This window comes from Anas platyrhynchos, chromosome 9, assembly GCF_047663525.1.
Source record: "Anas platyrhynchos isolate ZD024472 breed Pekin duck chromosome 9, IASCAAS_PekinDuck_T2T, whole genome shotgun sequence".
Classification (NCBI taxonomy): Eukaryota; Metazoa; Chordata; class Aves; order Anseriformes; family Anatidae; genus Anas; species Anas platyrhynchos.
In genome coordinates, this window is record NC_092595.1 from 20,821,549 (window position 1) to 20,840,148 (window position 18,600).

Here is an 18,600-nt window from a genome sequence, read left to right on the forward strand (position 1 = left end):
ATGAAAACACTGGGAGATGGACAAAGGCCACCCAGAAGGGATCTCATTTGACAAGCCTTACATACAGCATCACACAAGAAACCCTCTTAATGCAAAGTATTTCAATAGCTACATTTGTGTATGGGTCCATGTTTTTCCTAGTAAGTGTTTGCCTCAAAAAGTCCCTTATGAAGTAGAAACAACAGATCTAGTACTAAGGATACTTCTGATATCTAGCAGTTGAAACATGATGAGAAGCCCAGACTTCCTGTTATTTTGTTCTGAGAAAAGGCACCCCAAGGCATTAAAATGCCCATGAAAATATGGAGGGCCAGATTTTCACAGGCACTCACAACACACGCTGTTGAATAGGGTTTCTGGCCAATCCATTTAGTTTGCTGACTTCTGGCTCTGAATCCTCTCCAGAGATCGATGGCTTGTGCCCAATAACATGCATGTGCCACTACACTCAGCACTGTCAGACAGTTAAAAGCTGATCAGAAACATTTGTAGGTTTGGTTATTTCTGTTTGATGTTACAGTCAACCTTTGAATAATTGTATGTGAAGAAACAGGAATAAATAATATTTAGCCAGTCTGGCCAAAAGCATCTTATCAATGCCAAAACCTCCACAATGTACAAGACTGTACAACAGACAAGGACAATCCCTCATAGCTGACTATGAATGTTGCATGAAAGAATAACAACAGTCAATTAACCAATTAATCTGTCTGCCAAGAGACTAGGGAATTAACTGTTCAAACATACATAAAATTAGATTAAATAGAAGTGTAGAGGTCTAAAGGTCTAATAAGTCAGGGCAGCCTTAGAAGAAAGCAAATTCCACAGGTATCACATGGTAAAGTAGTCCCAAAGCTCAGGGCACAGAGTAGACCATAAGTAAAATAAAATAAAATAAAAATGCTGGTGGGACAAACATTTATTAAATCTCAGCATTTTTATTCGTTTAATACCCTGAAATAAAGCACAGTGTGGAAATCCGCCAGTCAGATGTGAGCTTTCAGTTTTGCATTGGGTGTGGTAAAGTCAAAGATACACATCTCTGAGATCCTGTTAGGATTTTGTGGTAGGAAGTTCTTTGTGTGACACCGTTGTTTTGCACTTTAGGTGGAAAATCATACAGTAAAATTTAAACTTAGATGCAAGCTTCCCCAGTTACTTCCACCTCCTATATTTCTCTGCTTTGTTTTGCAACAATATTAACACTAACTAGTGAAATCAGATAGTAATGAATGCTCATGAAAACTACCAAATTTGAGATGTATTTTCTCAATCTTCACATATGGTAACAGGCGCACTGAGCTACATTTCACTAGAAACTGGCTGAGCAGAACAGCACTTTATTGAAGGTAACAGCATTTTGTCTACAAACTACCTTGCTCAAAATTTGTCTTTGGGTCTGGTCCCAGTTTTTACAAAAGGGCACCCCACACACTTAAATGCCCAATGTAGTCCTATTTTACCAACTGTAGAACTAACTGCTTAAGTCTACAAGAGGTTACAATCAGTATTTATCAACATTTTACTCAAGTCTCATCAGAGAAAATTTAGCACATGCAGTACATTTTAGGCCAAATACTTCGGTTTATATCTGTGCATTGATGTGGATACAGAAGGTGACTTGGATCCTCTGTGCCCAGAACCAAATTCTGTTTTGATTTAAGTGTAAACAGAGAACTACCTCATGCACAGGGGCAGTTTCTCATGAGAAACAAATTAACAGAGCCTTGCTGAATTCAGCTAAGCTGTTAGAACAGCTGTAGAGCTCGTTTTAGTTAGAGCAACACCATATTTATTATGACTGACTTACACAACAAGGACTTCTAGAGGTACATCAGCAGCAAAAAGACGACTACAGAAAATGTGGACCTGCCACTGAATGAGGCAAGGGACCCTAAGACAAAAAAAAACTATGGTGAAAGCCAAAGTATTCAATAAAAGCCTTCTTCACCCAACCCTTTACTGGTAAGATTCACCTGTCAGGAAGGCCAGACCCCTGGGACCAAGAAGAACCATCTGGAGCAGGAAAGATTTAATCACAATAGAGTGTACTCTACTACAGTAGAGAAGGAACAGGCTGAACAAGAATGAGGATCCAAGGACCTAAGGTTAATCAGCTTCACCTCAGCCCCTGTGAAGGTGATGAAGCAAATAAGTCTGAAAACCATTTCCAGGTATACGAAGTACAAGAAGGTGAAATATTCAACAAGTATTTAGAATCATAGAGTAGTCCAGGCTGGAAGGGATCTTGAAAGATCATGAGGTCCAACCTTCCATGGCAATAACAAGCATAGATGAGATAACCAAGCATCCTATTCAATCTTATCTTGAAAACTTCCAATGATGGGAATTCTACAATGTCTCTAGGGAAGTTGTTCAAGTGATTTCTAAAGAGAAATCATGCCTGACCAACTGGACAGCATTCTAAGATGACATGAGAGTAGTGGATGCTGTTTACATTTATTTCAGCAAATCTTTTGGAATTGGAATGGGTAAGGATGAATCAAAACTTAGGAAAAAAGTCAGAATACCTTAGACTAATTTACTGAGGTTCAGAAAATGCAGAATAGGCTGTTGCTGCTGTTATAATTTCAGAGTTAGTAAACAGCACTGCAAACTAAACCGTTCATTTCAAAGCACATAAAGGGATACAGATTGACTCCAAAAAGTGATTAAATTCCCAGACTAGTTGCAGGTCTTGCAGGTCTATAACCACTGCTACTGCTAGAGGAGGAAAATGCATCCCTAATCTCAAAAATTACATTTATAATTAAATTGATAGGAAGAATGAGTATAAAGAAAAATCTGTTGGAGTCTGACCATTCTAGTACATGCAATCTTTGTAATAAATCCTCCAGTAGTTTGGATTCTTCATTGCAGATGCTCATAAGCTATTTGCTTATTCTCCCAAGCTATCCAATACTTTTTTTTTTTTTCTCCTGAAACTCTGATATGAATCAAATGGACAAAGTAAACAGAGTACTCTGTTAGAGTTTCCCTTTTTACAAATGAGCCATAAAATTGTCCATTAATCAGCCTTGCCTCCCCAGGGTCCAGTCTGCATTGTTGAGGTTTCCTCTTCCATTTCTGATCCCTGTTTTGTTGAGGAGATTACAAAATAAAAAGTCACAATGCAGTAAACCAAGAAGAATAGGCTTTTGAAAACTGCCCTCCTCTCCACAGCCCTTGGGCAGAGCTGGATTTTTTATCAGAGTGGTGGAGAACTCTAAATTTAAACACACCCCATTCTTCATCCCTTACCTTCTAGTAAAATAATAGCCTATCATGGCTTATCCACCTCTCATCCAGAGGACATGGTGTTCCCATCTATTTAAATTACCCCAACAAGTTCCTTGAAACAATAAAAAGGCCCTTTAGGGTCTCCTGGAGTATCTACAACCCTCTGGTTATAATGAAATGCTGAGATAATTTACTAGGAATCTGGTATTTCAGAGCTTTGCTTCCTGATAATTCTTGAGAAGGGTGCCAGTTCTGACAGTGCTTGAATTTATCTGGAGGGCATATCCTTTTAAAAAAATGGCAGGAGGAAATATAAATCTATTTTACCTGTCGCTCCACAATGTGTGCTGTCTGTGGGCCCAGGGTCAGCCAGCAACTATAGTGCAGATCAGTTCAGCTTTTTACCTGGGAGAGCCAACTCTGTACCTGGTTTAGAAAATGCACAGTGGGACTGAGGTGAAGGAGTTGACCCCTACTGAAGCAACTTTTTTAGCTGTTTTTGTTGTGTTTGTTAGAATAAGCAGTAGACTAACATTGAATACAAGTGCCTCACAGTACATAGGAGCACTGGAAGTTATTGTAAAACAGCTCAGGATTAACAAAGTCCACAGACCTGCACATGACTATGCTACTTGTAGATCTGTCCACAAGCTGCCATGGATTTGCTATCATCTGCGAGAAAATGCCTTGGTCTTCTAGGTCTTAGATAATTTAAATACAAACTTTGCAGTTCATCCTGTCTGTAATTAAAACTCAGGCTCTTGTATTGCCTCTTCTGCCTTCCCTGTCTTTCACTATCTGTCACTCATTTAGGGGGAGATGACATAAGCTCCTTGCAAGGGTATATTTTTAGCAGAGCAGCTTATTTAACATGCAAACCAAACACATAATCAAAGTGTGTTGTTTTTTTTTTTTAAAGGGAAAGTCATCTCAAGGTTGACTTAAAGCCAAACAGCTTTATCTCACCGAAGGCTCAGTTAAGTGCTGCCGTGTGTAGCCCTATGTGTAAAACAAGGCTGCTCTTTCCAGTGAGGCTCTGTTGATCTATGATCTAATCTAGGCTCTTTAAATAAGCTTTTGAGTGTGTAACTAAGAACTCCTTTATCTGTTATTAATGTCTCATTTTGTTATCACCACAAGCAATTTAAATGTACTAGTCATGTTTGATGAATTCCTCTGCAGATTTCCTTCCCTCCCAAAAACATGTGAAGGTTGGTAGGGGAAATTTTTTCGTCTCTGTATTCCTTATGAGCTCAGTGGCACTCTTAACAACATTACCCTCATGAACATAAAACACTGAAATGTCTGGACATGCATTCAATGTGACTCACTCACACCTAGTGAACAAGCTCTCTCATTCAAGGACTACAGAAGTGTGAGTTTCTTGAATCACTGATTTTATTAGTACAAACATGTTGAACTTTACTAACATACCTTTTGACTTTATTGGTGTACCTTACTTTATATGTCAAAGACCTTGGTAGTTTTTTGTTTTCGTTTTACCACAGTTAATTGAATTGAGCTCGCATTCAAGGGAAAAAAAAAAAAAAAAAAAAAAAAAAAAAGAATAAATAACTAAATCATTAAAGGAATTTCTAATAATCTCTCTCATATTAGTGGTGGCTGACCTAAGGAGTTACCTGCCACATAACCTGGCTTTTTCTCATGGGGGTTCATTTATTCTTATCTAAAGCCCAATCTTACCACAACTCTGCACTTCAGTCTGAGCTGTGGGAAATGTCTCGAGTTTTCACATACTGTGAGGGAAGCCCTGTGTCCTGCCTGAAACCTAAAGAAATACTCATTATGCATATTTGCATTGGCTTCTGTGTCACCCAGGAAAACTGTTCTTAAAGGAGAGCAAATAAAAGAAAATCTGCTGAGAAACAATTAGCTGCCTTGGGAACGGTACCTGCCAAGTCAGCTCATAACTCATGCATCTAGTTGCCACAGAATTTGATCAGCTCCAAAGCATATTACATCTGACTTATCCTGTTGCATCCCAGAACAGCTGAGCCTTTATACATATATACATATAATAAAGATCACATCTACCCTTTCTAAATTTTCCCAACATAGGAAAAAAGTACATTCCCTTTTCTTAGCACTGCAATGACAAATATTTATCTCTGGGGTGAGATAAAATAATGCATATACAAAAGTTAAAGTGAGGATTGTAGTTCCGTATTTGTTTAAATAAAAATACCTGATGAAGTGTTTTATTCTGCCATTTAGCTGCCTTATCCATAATTGAATTAGACTTACAATCCTTCAGCAAATTTCACATTGGTGAGAATTTTCTGCACTAGTTCGGAAGGCTTGATCAAGTTTTGACTTCTTTGTTAACAAGGAGGTACCTCTAGACAATTTCAGTCCAAGCACTCATTCCTGCCTCCAGCAAACCAGTGCAAAACTAGCTGAGTAGCGGGATCCAGATGCCTTATGCCAAGTCAGTGACCAAAAGCAGCTCTAAAGCCAGTTAAGGTAAAAGAACGGGGGTAAAACCTGCAGAATGAATCAGAGATTTCATCTTACTGTGTTTTTATATGGAGATACATTAAGGCAATCCATTAGGAAACTGTCTATATGCTGTGATTCAACGATGTCTGTTTGTCCATTACTTACAGATTCAGGAAGAGAATAGACACCACCTTTCATTTTGTTCACACTGACATACATGTCTATACAAACATCCTTATATGTGCATGCACATAGCTATAAGAGAAAACAAAAAATCATAGAATCAAAAAATATAAGTATGACATTAATCAAGCAGAAAGTGCAGATATTTTAAATTTTAAACCCTATGCTAAGAGAATTTGTAGACATCCCTCTGTGAATACAGCTTTGTGAATAGTGTACAATATTTTAAGAGACCTTACTGGCCCTTACTTTACAACCCTGCGTTTTATAATTGTAGCATAAAGATTCCTATCATAACTTATTGTCCCACCAAATTGATATGTCAAAATTTGGACAAGAAACCACCGAAACTGTAAATTTCATCAATGAAAGTTACTCTGAAACTCTGTCCCACATTTCCTCTGAAACTGTTTCAGAGTAACTCTAGTATTTTAGTATTAAAAAAAAAAAAAAAAAAAAAAAAAGCCTTGTAAAATCTGTCCTAATAATACATAATTATGGCTTAACACATAAGCACTAACAAGTAGAGAGTTACAGCATGCACTCCTGAAGGAAGCCTTAGCAAAAGGTACAAGGATATAGTTAATTTCTTATGGTAGCCACCAGGAAACAGTGATTTCTGCACCAACATTTCTCTATCTAAATCCATTTTATAATTGTAAGAGGACTCCTTCATTGTCCTCTTGCTTCCAGTAATGACTTCAATTTTATTTATTTATTTATTTATTTATTTATTCCTTGCTCTGTTAACAACCTTTCCAATGTGTAGGGTCTTGCTGAAAAAATATGCCTGGAGCCTTCATATAATTTGCATATCATTTTAAATACATTTACATGGCATTTTAATCAAGGAAAATGCAAACACAGTTATAACTTTTTATTTATAGAGTTCTTATAAGTCACTCAGCAAAACACACAGGCAAAATATGACCTCAGGGCTGAAGAGAAAAAAGTATCAGTGAGAAGACTGGTAGCATATCTTAGAAATCCATCTGATTAATGTCCTGCTTTACATACAGTTATTATAGTTTGAGGCTATTTAGGAGCTTGTAGTGTCTTGATTCAATCAGTTTTATTATAGAAAAAGTCTGTATCCCAAGTACACACAAACTGGCTTATGCCTAGAGCAGACATGAACCTCTTACGCAGTTCTGCATGTCATCTTGCAGGTGTCTACTGGGACAGAGGTGCTCTAACTTATGAATGCTTGCAATGGACAAATCTCACATGATCCCCATCCCTCAGATTTCAAAGTTTTGCTGAAAATACCACTGATGCTAACCTGACATCTATTGAGTCTCCTACAAATGCCATGATCTGGGCAGCCTAGCTCTGTCCCACATTTCCTTGAAATACGCTGAGAAGGGAAAAGGGTTGTAATAATGAAATTTTCCAGAAAAAAGCTGCTCTGCCCTGCCTCATACAAGCTAGCTTGTCAACTACTCATACGGCTTTCCACCACCACAGCAAAAAACTTCCACCACCCCCCCACCCCAAAAATATTTATGGCAGTGGCTGACTCACCTTGTGCTTCCCAACACGAGGAGTGGTGCGATCTGCAGAGAGGTAAGTTATATGGGAACTTGGAAGAAAACAGCAAGCTTGGGAGAGGTGGAAGTGGAGTATGAGTTCTAGAAAAAAAAATTAAAAAAAACACTTCTTCAAACATAATCAACACCTCTCTATAATTATATAATTACAGATGAAGAAACAATATTGGAGGAATTTTGTAAAATCCTGTGTGTGAGCATTGCTGGCCAATAACAAATTCTCATTGCCCTAAACACCCAGTCAGCCTGACATTTCTATACCTCTCCCCTCACAGGAAAAAGCATTCATCTACTTTGTTTCCTATGTTCAGTACTAATTCTGTATTTCACAGGATCCAGAAAAGTCAATCCTGGGACAACAAGCCCCCTACCTTCTACAAGTCACAAACTACTTTTAGGTTAGCAAAACCTGAAAGAAACCAACTACTTCTTTCAGAAAAAAAAAAAAAAAATCCTGTCATACTCTGGGATTTTTTTTTTTGCAGATAATCATGCTTCTGACTCATTAAAATAGCTTGCAAATAAAGGATGTAGATCGTATTCCATGTACTGCTAAAATGGAATAAAAATTCATACAAGAGGTGATTCAACTCATCTCCAAATCAATGTTTGAAAACCAGTTAAAACCCACAGTTATGGCTGAGCTTTATAATCTCATATGAAACAATTAGATAGGCTCAGTCCATTTCAGAAATGGTTATTTGTATCATGTTTCTAAGCACCACTGCTGTATCAGAACTTTGATACTATCTACTGGTGCAGGCAAAAATATGCATGGACAGAATAACGTTGCCAGCACCCACAACTTTACCAAAATTTTCACCGTATTGAGTGTTTCCTTGAAAATCAGTTGCAAGGGTCATGTGACTATCTGAAGGTCAAATTTCAAAATAATTTCTTACCTCAGCTTTTAAGAGACCCTTGAAAGCATAAAGCAGCCAAACCCCATCAAAGGTACAGCAACCACCAAATAAAATGTAATGCTATAAAACATATTGTTTTAAAAGTATCTCAAAGGCAAAGCCAATCTCATGTCTGTTATTAATACCATATCACTGTAGGTCAAACTTAAGGAAAAAACCAGCACTTTAAACTGTGAAAGGTCACACTGCTCTTCATACCTGTACTTGCCAGGTTTATTTATATTTAATGCCAGCCTGACTGTAACTTATAAAGACATCTATATTTTTTCCAAATAAAAACACGGATGTAATTTTCTTCTGTTCGATATACTTCTTAAAACTAGAAAGACTGTGTTCATCTTTGGGATTTATAAGAATAGTTTGATATTAATAGCTGCTCTGAGTGAGTTCTTGTCCGAGTCTGTACCCATGTCCAGGATTGCCCTGGCCCAGTTGCAGCACACCACATCAGCCGTCCTTTCTCCCTCTTGAGTGGAAAGGTAAACCTTCAGGAGTTAACAAAATAAATTAATTAATGCACATATGGCTCAAGAGCTGTGGCCACTGTCACTATGAGTCAAGTGCCAGGAACTATGCAAAAGCCATTGCACAGCCACTTGTCCCAAAACATGGCATTAATTTCGAGTGCCTCAAACAAAAAATTCAATAACAATCAGGCAGAACACAAAGACTCAATCTTTTTCTTGTCTTTTACCTGCTCAATTGTGAAATGATGTTTCTGAACAAGTAATATTTTTATTCTGCTGTTTTTCTGTACTTAAGTTAATTGTTTGGGGATTTTTCCTTAAGTTCCCCTTGTTTTGGGGGGTGGGAGTGCAAGTATTCTGATACCAGAGTGCACTTCTCATCCTTTAAGGTTGCTTTGATATAAGAATTACCCAGGAGAAATGTTACAAAAAAAAAAAAAAAATCCTGTTTCTGTAACATGGTCCAATTCCTTTCAAGATCTCCAATCTTCAACCATGGGCTACGTCACAGTTTATAATACAACTCGAGTCAAGCATGATGAAATAGAAAGAATAAAAAGTAAAATATGTTGACTACAAAGCCTAAAATACATTCATCTAGTTTGCTGTCTATACCTAGTTGAAATATGCTTCTTTTTTTTTTTCATATTTCAGTTTGATCATATTGCCATGCTTTCCTTCATTTGCTTAAAGAATAAAATTAATCTCAGAATTTTTATGCTGTCAAATATCTTGAAATATATGTATATACGCACATAGATAAAGTTCTTAATGTGGAATTACAGAAAGAAAGAAAAAAGCAAGCACACCTACCTAAAGCCCATTTTTAATTATTTTTGGCCTTCGTATTTTTTTCCTGAGTTTTGTCAAGAAAGAGAAAATATATAACCAATAATATTTTAAAGTCATCGCTTACTGTTCCATCATACATCACCAGACATTTCAGTTTCCAGACCTTTCAGCAGTTATACAGCTGTTATTTATAGTGCTAGCTAATAGTTTTATAGGCTGATTATCAGGAAAGGAATGGGAGTTATACTTTTATTCTGGCTTTCTGTCTTTTCCCAAATGAAAATAGAATAAACCCAGTACAAATAAGAAAGAAAATATTGCCCCGCCTTTGCTTAGTTTGGATCATTTTCCTTTGTGGACTCCCACTGAAAACATGTCTAAATAGCATCTGTAAAGCCTAAACTGACAGGTTACTTGTGGCCTTGCGCTTCCTGCTTTAAACTTCCATTATGTCAACCAACAAAATATTCTTTCTATATTTAGGTACTGGTGTCAGGTCTAATAAAGCTACTGAACACTGAGATAGGAATCAATTATCTCTTGCTTAGCAGCTCTCTAGTATCAAGTGATTATGCATGTACACCACTAAAAACAACACAGTACAACATTAAATGAATTTCAATAGTAAAAAGATGGCATGTCCTCTATCTCTCCATCAAACAAAAATATACCATACCTATTACATAAAACCCTTAATAGTAAAATATAATTATTACAATTTAACTAAACACATACACTGGTATCGCATTTCAACATCAGCAGACAATCATCAACATGTAGGCCAAGTTACCATCTGAGAAATAAAAGTAGAAACTGTTTAAAAGAAATGGTCTGTTACTAGAAACACAAACACATATGTGCCACCAAATCACATAAAAAGAAAAAGAATAAATTGTCATGCTCACAGTCATAGGTTATAGAAGTAAAATGAAAGATCAGTAATAATTAAGAACTGAAAAAATCTTCTGGTAAATATTCACTGTAGAAAGATAGCTTCACTCCTTAGAAAATGCTTCCACATCGCAAGTATCTAGTTGACTTTTTTCCCTCCTTGTTATGAAGGATGAAAGACCACAGTATCTGTTGTACTACACAATTGGTCTGTTCATAACACTGAAAAGTTGGGCTCTTAAAGGTGAAAGTATGCAAGAGGCTTTTCTCTCATTATTTATTTCTGCAGGTCTGTAAAACTGAAAGGATTAAAACTCAAGATCCATTGATTACAAGCCTAGGGAAAAGGCTGGAATGGTGTATTTAATACCCAGCTTCTTTTTAAAGAGAAAGTCACAAAGACTTATTCTGCCTGCAGAAATAAGAGGATCTGGCTGGAAGATGATCTCCAAAATGTGGAGGGCAAATCTTAATATAATCAACTTTTTTGGAGGATTTCTATTCCCATGGTGAGAGAACAGCAGAGGTGTTAATTGTGAACTACAGTTCAATACAAAGGCCCCACAGAGCACTTGGTACTTTTGTTTCACATGAAAGGCCCATTTTTCTGCAGCTAAAAATTCAATCTCTAGCCCCTCTGCCCCACTCAGAATTCATAGTTATGCCTAATCTGCTGCTTTGCTGGCTCACTTACAGGCCCTGTTGGCAGGTAGTGAATGCAAAATTATTTTAATGGGGAACCCCTGGGACTGAGAGCAAAAGTTTTGAGCATTTACAATTTTACAATGACATACGGCCAGCTGTTAGAGGAAATAGGCCCCCATTGCTGGTGCTCACTAGAATGAGACCATTTGCATGGACATTTTCAAGTCAGCAGTCTGCTAAAGGAGGAAACTAGAACATCCAAACAAAAGAACAGGACTGGCCTGGACAGGGAAACATCATCAGGGCATATGGTATTTATTAAACCATATTTATTGTCTGGGCACAATGAGAGCTGCATCCCCAAGTTGAGGGCCACAAGCAAATTGAGGGTCAACACAGCTTGAAGGCCCAGATGGGAAGGTAAAACATAAAATGGCTCAGAATAGCACCAAGAAAAGCAATAGGAGCAAGAAACTGATTTGACATGATGGAGAATTCATACAAACTCAAATCTAAGTTGGATCTGGCTCAGAGCACATTTTAGGCAATATGATCAGACACTAATTCCCATCTTTTCTGTTACATACTGTCTCCTGAACAATAGCTCTAAGCAGTGAAAAATTGTGCCAAGTTCAGTGAAAATGGACTTAATTCATTTCCCACTGAAATCAATAGAAATCTTTCCTTGTCTCCAGAGGAAGCTAGATTAAGCCATCTATTAGCAAGTGTATCTGCTCATAACAATACTGTTACAGAACAATTAGAAAAAAAAATACGAGTAACTGGAGAACAAAACAAAGAATAAGCACTTAGGTTAAGAAACAAGATATATATATATTTTAAAACATGCATCATTCCCCTTTGATACATAAGTCAGTCATGAAGTCCTAATTCACATTCATTCCTTGAACTTACCTATGGTTCCCTGGGTACCTGTTTATCTTGCTTTCCTCTACGTTGGTCTTCTCCACAGAATTACTCTCTTAACTGTTTCATGTAACACAACCATTATTTTCAATCCAATGCCTCCTAAAACATCCACAAGCAGCAGTTGAAAAAAAAAAAAAAAAAAAAAAAAATCTGTCTTTGAAATCTTGTATTTATTTGGCTGTGGGGTTTCCTAAAGCAGAACAGTGGTTTATTGGGCTGAACTGTCCAGATTTCCTCTGAAAATCTCACTTCTAAGTCAAGGACAGTGTCTCTACAGAGACACTATCTAGGTCTCAGTGAATGCACAGTTAGGGGCTCTCTGCTCAGTGTCATTGTATAAGGTGCCTGCACAGTTATCCTGAGCAAGGGCCAAAGCCTCTTTCATATTCAGGAGTTAGGGAAATCTAGAAGACATGGGGGTCAACTGCACTGGGGCAGGGAAGAGGAATAATATTCCCCAGGTGGGCAGCAGATGACAGAAAGGGGCACTGACAGCTCAGTGGTAAAAGTAGCTCTTTGTGCCATCATCATCCTTGGACGCATTGAAGACCCAGATGGATAAAGCCCTGAGTAACCAGGTCTGATATCATAGCTGACCCTGCTTTGAGCAGAGGGTTGGATGAGAGAGCTCCTGAGGTCCCTTCCAATCTGAATTGTCCTATGATCCTCACTGCCTCAACTTCTAAATCTGCCAGCTGAGAAAAATCACAGGCACTTATGGAAAACAAAGGCTGTACCTCTAATGGAATTGAGAAATCCATACATCCCTTCCAGAAGACAGAACCACGATACCTATGCTATTCCTGACAGATCCGTATTTCATGTTCCTAAAGATTTCCTCTGCAGAGTAATGAAGACTCAACAGCATTTGATGATAATTTATTTTGGTACACCACTATCCTTAGTAGAGGTTATTCTAACTCAGTAGCTAAATCCCTTTTTCTCCACTGTAAATCTATAATTTCTTGTTCCAGGCGATAGATATGGAATGCAGGTTATTCCCTCCCTTGTTATAGCATCTTGTTCTGCATTTATAAATGATGATCAGTCTTCTCGTATCTGAACAATCCCAGTTTACTGAAACTTGCTGTTTTTCAAGTCACTAAACATTCTCTTTGCCCTCCTCTACACTCTCTCCAGTTGTTCCATATCCTTCACAAGATGCAGCAGCCAGAATTGGACACTGTATGCTCAGCTGAGACTGTGCTGAATATGGGATAAGAGGATATGGCAGAAAAGCTGTGCTACACATTACTGTAATGTTTGCTTTATTCACAGCAGCAAGAGGTACTTGGTTTGAGCCCAACTCATAATCAGCTATAACTCCAAGCTAGATGTTTTCCCTTAGAATTGGTAATACCCATATTCCAACACCCAGTACTGAAGCAGTTGATTAATTCTGCCTAAATATTGAACTTCCACTTCTCCTTTCTGGACAATATTTTGACTTATCCATGTCACATCTTCAACTCTCCAGAATATCTTGACTTTTAATTTAAACGTAATAAGCTTGAAAGTTCTTCCTAAGCCTAGCACTTCTTCTATTCCACCACCTGAGTCATTAATGCAAATATTGACCAGCACTACAGAGTTGTGTATGGGGAAGCTATTTCCTGAACTTTTCTCCTAGCCTTCTTCCTCATTTTAAATCCATTTCCTTCCTCCCTCCCTAGGGCATCTGCAGAGAACAGGCAAAGAAGGAGAGGAGAAGAAAGAGGCTTTCAGCCATCCCAGCAGTCAGACATGTAATTTGGTGGTAGTAAAGGCCACAGGCAGCAGCAAGAAGATGCTAGGATGAAGAACTGCAATTCAAAAGCACAACTTTGTACACAGACTTGCAACTCTATATAAGGCAGCTGATGACATGACTTGTTTGCCATTTTCCTACAGTTTTAAAAGTGTAGTATTTATAAGTCTAAAGGGTCCTGCACAAAAAGCAAGCTCTGCCTGTGATCGGGATGCCTGCTGTCTCTTACGGGTCAGAGTAAGACAGTAAAAACAGCAGCATCTGATATTCCTACATCACCTGTAAAAGCCTTCTGGCAAAGCTCAGCCCATTCTAATGGCACCCATCAGTCTATAGTGTCTTAGCACTGCTTGAACTTTGTAACTCTTTTCAAATATTCTCCTTGTATGCTCAAACCCGGAAACTTTCAGCTTAATGGCTTAATTATGTGCTCAGATAATGTAAATACAATACTTCGGCTGCTGTTAAAAAAAAAAAAAAATCCAATTTTGTCTGCTGGCAGAATATCTAAGTGAGAAGCAATTTGCAGTAAAGAAAATTCTGCCTTATTCTGAATGGAGCCAGAAATCTTGATAAGTTTTATTTGAGTGCTTCCCATTTTGTGGTACTGCCAAACTCTGTCATCCCCTTCCTAATTGGTAATCTCCCTTTTAAAACAATACCATACTCAAACGCAATGCCTATATTTTTAATACATCATTAAATAGTACGGGCATATTCATGGTAACTCCTATGACAATCAAAAATGAAAGGACTACTCTATTTCTAATAGAAGTCAGAATGGGAAATCTGCTGTTTAGAATAGAGACAGAGTACACAGCTGGAAATCTCCCACAGCTCAAGTTTTAGATGCATTTGACCTTGTAACTTGTCAGTAGCACAAAGTGAAACAGAGTCTCTAATAAAAATAATAATTAAAAATCAGAATGTTCCTTCTCTATTAGGTTATTCCAGTTTTATGTTAGTGTAGCTGCATCAATCTATGGTTCAGCTACCCTGTCCTAACATTGAAGGAAAAGAGGATTACATGGACCACCAGAAACTTTCAACAAAAGGTTTAACTACATTTTCAAGTCTGATGTCAATATCTATCCCTGAGAGCAGAAAAGTCTCTCTTTTCCATCCTATTTCACCACTCAGAAAGAAACACAATTCTTTTTCCTCACCAGAAACTGAGTTTGTTCTCCTCACAACAGCCAGGATTGACCTACTTAGCTAATCCCTGAAGTATAAAACACTATTGCTATGTGCATTGTTTTCTTCCACAAGAATCTCTTCATGTTCCTGACATGTATCACGTGCATCTGCAAAATATCAGAGGGGGGAAATATAGAGATGCAGAAAAAAAAATACAAAAATACTCTTAGGATATAATTATATGAAGTACTCAAGATTAGAGGGGAGAAACAAACAAACAAACAAACAAAAACAGTTTTTCTTAAAAATAATTTCAGAAACAGAAAGAAGATTTCTTGAGTTTCCAGACAAGGGAAGCATTTTCTACTTTGTTTAACAGAGCATTGCAGACTTGTCCTGGCACCTGGTAGTAGCTACACAGGGAAAACACCTCAAGACACCTCCTCCCCTTTCACAATAACTTTTTCACAGCAGTGTTAGCATAAAATAATGACAATCTTGCATCCCTGCTGCCAGCTCTTACCCATTGTACCAGACCATTATAAGAATTTGGCAGCCATCCAACAAAACAGAACTGAAATTGATTTAGCTGAAAATAAAGAAGTTTTTTTTTTGCCAGTTTCTTTACAAGCCAAAACAATTCTACAGTCAAGTTCACCACTTTCTTGTGCAAGATCTTGAGCTAGAATAGCACAGTTGTTAACACATGGGTGAAGACTATACAGATTGTATTATTAGCCAACCTCTAGCTGTAGTCTCAGATTCCCAGAAGACACATTAGTATGTTTTGAGCAGTAGGTTTGGGAGGAGGATTCTGTCACTGAATTCAAACCCGGTCTCACTCACACTAGCTGCACATCAGTACGCTGCTCTCAGTTTTCATCCCTGTAAGGGAAAAATCAAAACCAACGAGTTAATGAAATGTCGGGTGAAGAATCAGCTAAACATGTCAAAATGCCACAAAAATATTGTTCCCAGAAGACAGGGAATCAAGAGTTCACCAGAAATGGCATATGGCTGGTGACCATTGTTTTAAAAAAAAAGAAAGAAAAAAAAAGCCTTCTCACTCCTCCCCCACCCCAGTTCAGTTGGAATTTTGTCTGCTCCTTTCCCAACTACCACTGTAAAATGATAAATTATATTACAAAAGACTACAGAATATATATAGCAATGCCTCTAGCTCAAGCTTATTTACAGCATTTTCAAAGACTTTTTATAGCTGAACCTCAATATCATCAAATCATGAAAAGTAACAGCAATTGACTCTTAACCATATAGGTAAAACCCAAACCTCACCTCTTTTGAAATGTCATTCTGCTATCATCTTTTTCTTCATTAACTTTTCTTTCCACATCATGTCTTTCATTATCAATTCTATTCAGTGAACATAGTTCTGCAATTAATTTTGCCATGTTTTTATTAATTTTTCCCCATCCCATAAACATGTATCTTACAGGAAGGCACACTGTATAAGCTTAACAAGGTTTACAGATGCCAGAAACATACAGCACAGGCATGGAATCCAAATACCTACCCAAGCGTTATATCATTAATAAAAAGAAAAATAATAAATAAGTAAATAAATAAAAAAGGAAGTAGCATTCTTTCTGTATAACCTCAATAGAGCAAATACAGAATGAGACGATGAATTTTAATCTACAATAGACATGCTCTCTTCTAGATTAAGTCCTTGTACTAAGAAATCAAAACATATTTGAAGTAGATAATCAGACTCTTTTAAGAAGATGACAAAAATTCAAAGGCCAATTTCACATTGGTGTAAATCAGCTGAATTGTATTTCATACCATAGCATTCACCTGCATCAATGAAGGACCTACAGACACTGAGAGAATAGCCTGGCAGATAAGACTCTACTCTAGGAACAGGGAGCTCAGTTCACTTCCCAACTATGCTGCCATTTTCCTGCATGAATTTTAAGTGCAAATCCCTCCATTCTGAACATCTATTTCTACCCTACGAAATGGAAAAAAAATAAATAAAATGGACAGTGTATTCAAATTGTAAGTCACTTGAGGCAAGATAAACAGCCACTCTTGTGATCATAGTATAAACATAGTATTCAGCCATTTTTTCACTAACTACTGTTCTGGTCTCTATGAGGTAGTCCAAAAGGCTCAAATTTTCACACCATGATTCTGTCATGTGCAAAGGCATTTCTAATAAAACTGACCAAAACTTTCCCCAAGTTATTTCCCAAACTACTAACCTCTAAACTGCAAAATACTATGTTATCACAGCATGGAATTGGTGATATTTCTGTTTTTCCAGTATTTCCTTGTCAGGTAGTGCCTCAAGCGGTTACTAACACTACCATCCTAAAGACTACATTAAACACCCATTCAGTAGATATAGCCCATCTGGAGAAGTTGTTGACTTGGATGAGGGTGGAAAGGCCTTGCAGAGAGACCTGGACAGATTGGAGAGCTGGGTAATCACCAACCACATGAAGTTTAACAAGAGCAAGTGCCAGGTCCTGCACCTGGGATGGTGCAACCCTGGTTTTACGTACAGACTTGGCAATGAGATGCTGGAGAGCAGAGAGGGATCTGGGGGTTGTGGTTGACAGCAAGCTGAGTATGAGCCAGCAGTGTGCCCTGGAAGCAAGGAGGGCCAACTGCATCCTGGGGTACACCAAGCACGGCATTGCCAGTTGTTTGAGGGAGGTGATTGTCCCTCTCTGCTCTGGTGCTGCCTCCCCTCGAGCACTATGTGCAGTTCTGGGCACCACAGTACAAGAAGGACATTAAACTGTTAAAGAGAAATGGACCTGTTGGAGCAAGTCCAGAAGAGAGACATAAGGACAAACAGAGGGTGGGAGCACCTATCCTATGAAGAAAGCCTGAGAAAGTTGGGGTTGTTCTGCCTGGAGAAGAAAAGGCTCCATGAAAACTTTAGAGCAGCCTTCCAAGATCTGAAAAGTGACCTACATGAAAGCTGGGAAGGGACTCTTGCAGAGCGTTATAACAGGACAAGGAGCAATGCTTTTGAACTGGAAAAGGGTAGGTCTATATTAGAGATAAGGAAGAAATTCTTCACAAGAAGGGCAGTGAGACAGAGGAACAGGCTGCCAAGAGAAGCTGTGGATGTCCCATCCCTGGAACTGCGTGGATGGGGCTTTGGGCAACATGATCTAGTGGAAAGTGTGATGTCTTCAGCGAGATTAGATGGTCTCTGAGGTCCCTTCCAGTCTAAACCATTCTATGATTCTCTCAAAATTCATTAGGCCAAAATAATATTCACTCTGAACCCTGACATTTTCTTGCCCCTATCTCCTATTAGTGTCTGTCATTTTGAACTTTCATGGGAACTGCTACCACAAAAAATGGAGAGTGCAAATACTCTCACAAGCAGTGGAGAAGGAACTACTATGCCAAAATAAAGCACTGCAACACAGCCCACAAAGAGGAAGGTCAGTGAATTCATTTCAGATTGCTTATAAGGCCCAAGAAACCAGTTTTATTCAGTTTGAGATAGGGAAAAGACACTTTAAGATATATGGGTTATTCTCAATAAGGAAGCTTTCAGAAAGGCATTTATGTGAAATAGCTTGTGCTGCTGATCTGGTACTACAAGGGTTAAAAAAATTATATCCATGTCCAAATTCAGGCACTTT

At 38.0% G+C, this 18,600-nt stretch overlaps 1 long non-coding RNA gene across 9 annotated transcripts in view; it reads right to left on the minus strand.

The window, feature by feature from the left end:
- Positions 1–18,600, minus strand: part of LOC106018726 (uncharacterized) — a 125,763-nt gene that overhangs the window by 48,562 nt on the left and 58,601 nt on the right. For 8 of the 9 annotated variants that reach the window (XR_011811471.1, XR_011811469.1, XR_011811470.1 and 5 more), the window contains 2 exons: positions 15,709–15,850; positions 7,408–7,514 (listed from right to left, as the gene is read on the minus strand). This is a non-coding gene — a long non-coding RNA (uncharacterized lncRNA). Of the gene's footprint in view, positions 1–7,407; positions 7,515–12,066; positions 12,181–15,708; positions 15,851–18,600 lie in introns of all 9 variants that reach the window. The other variant, XR_011811468.1, reaches the window with a different exon arrangement.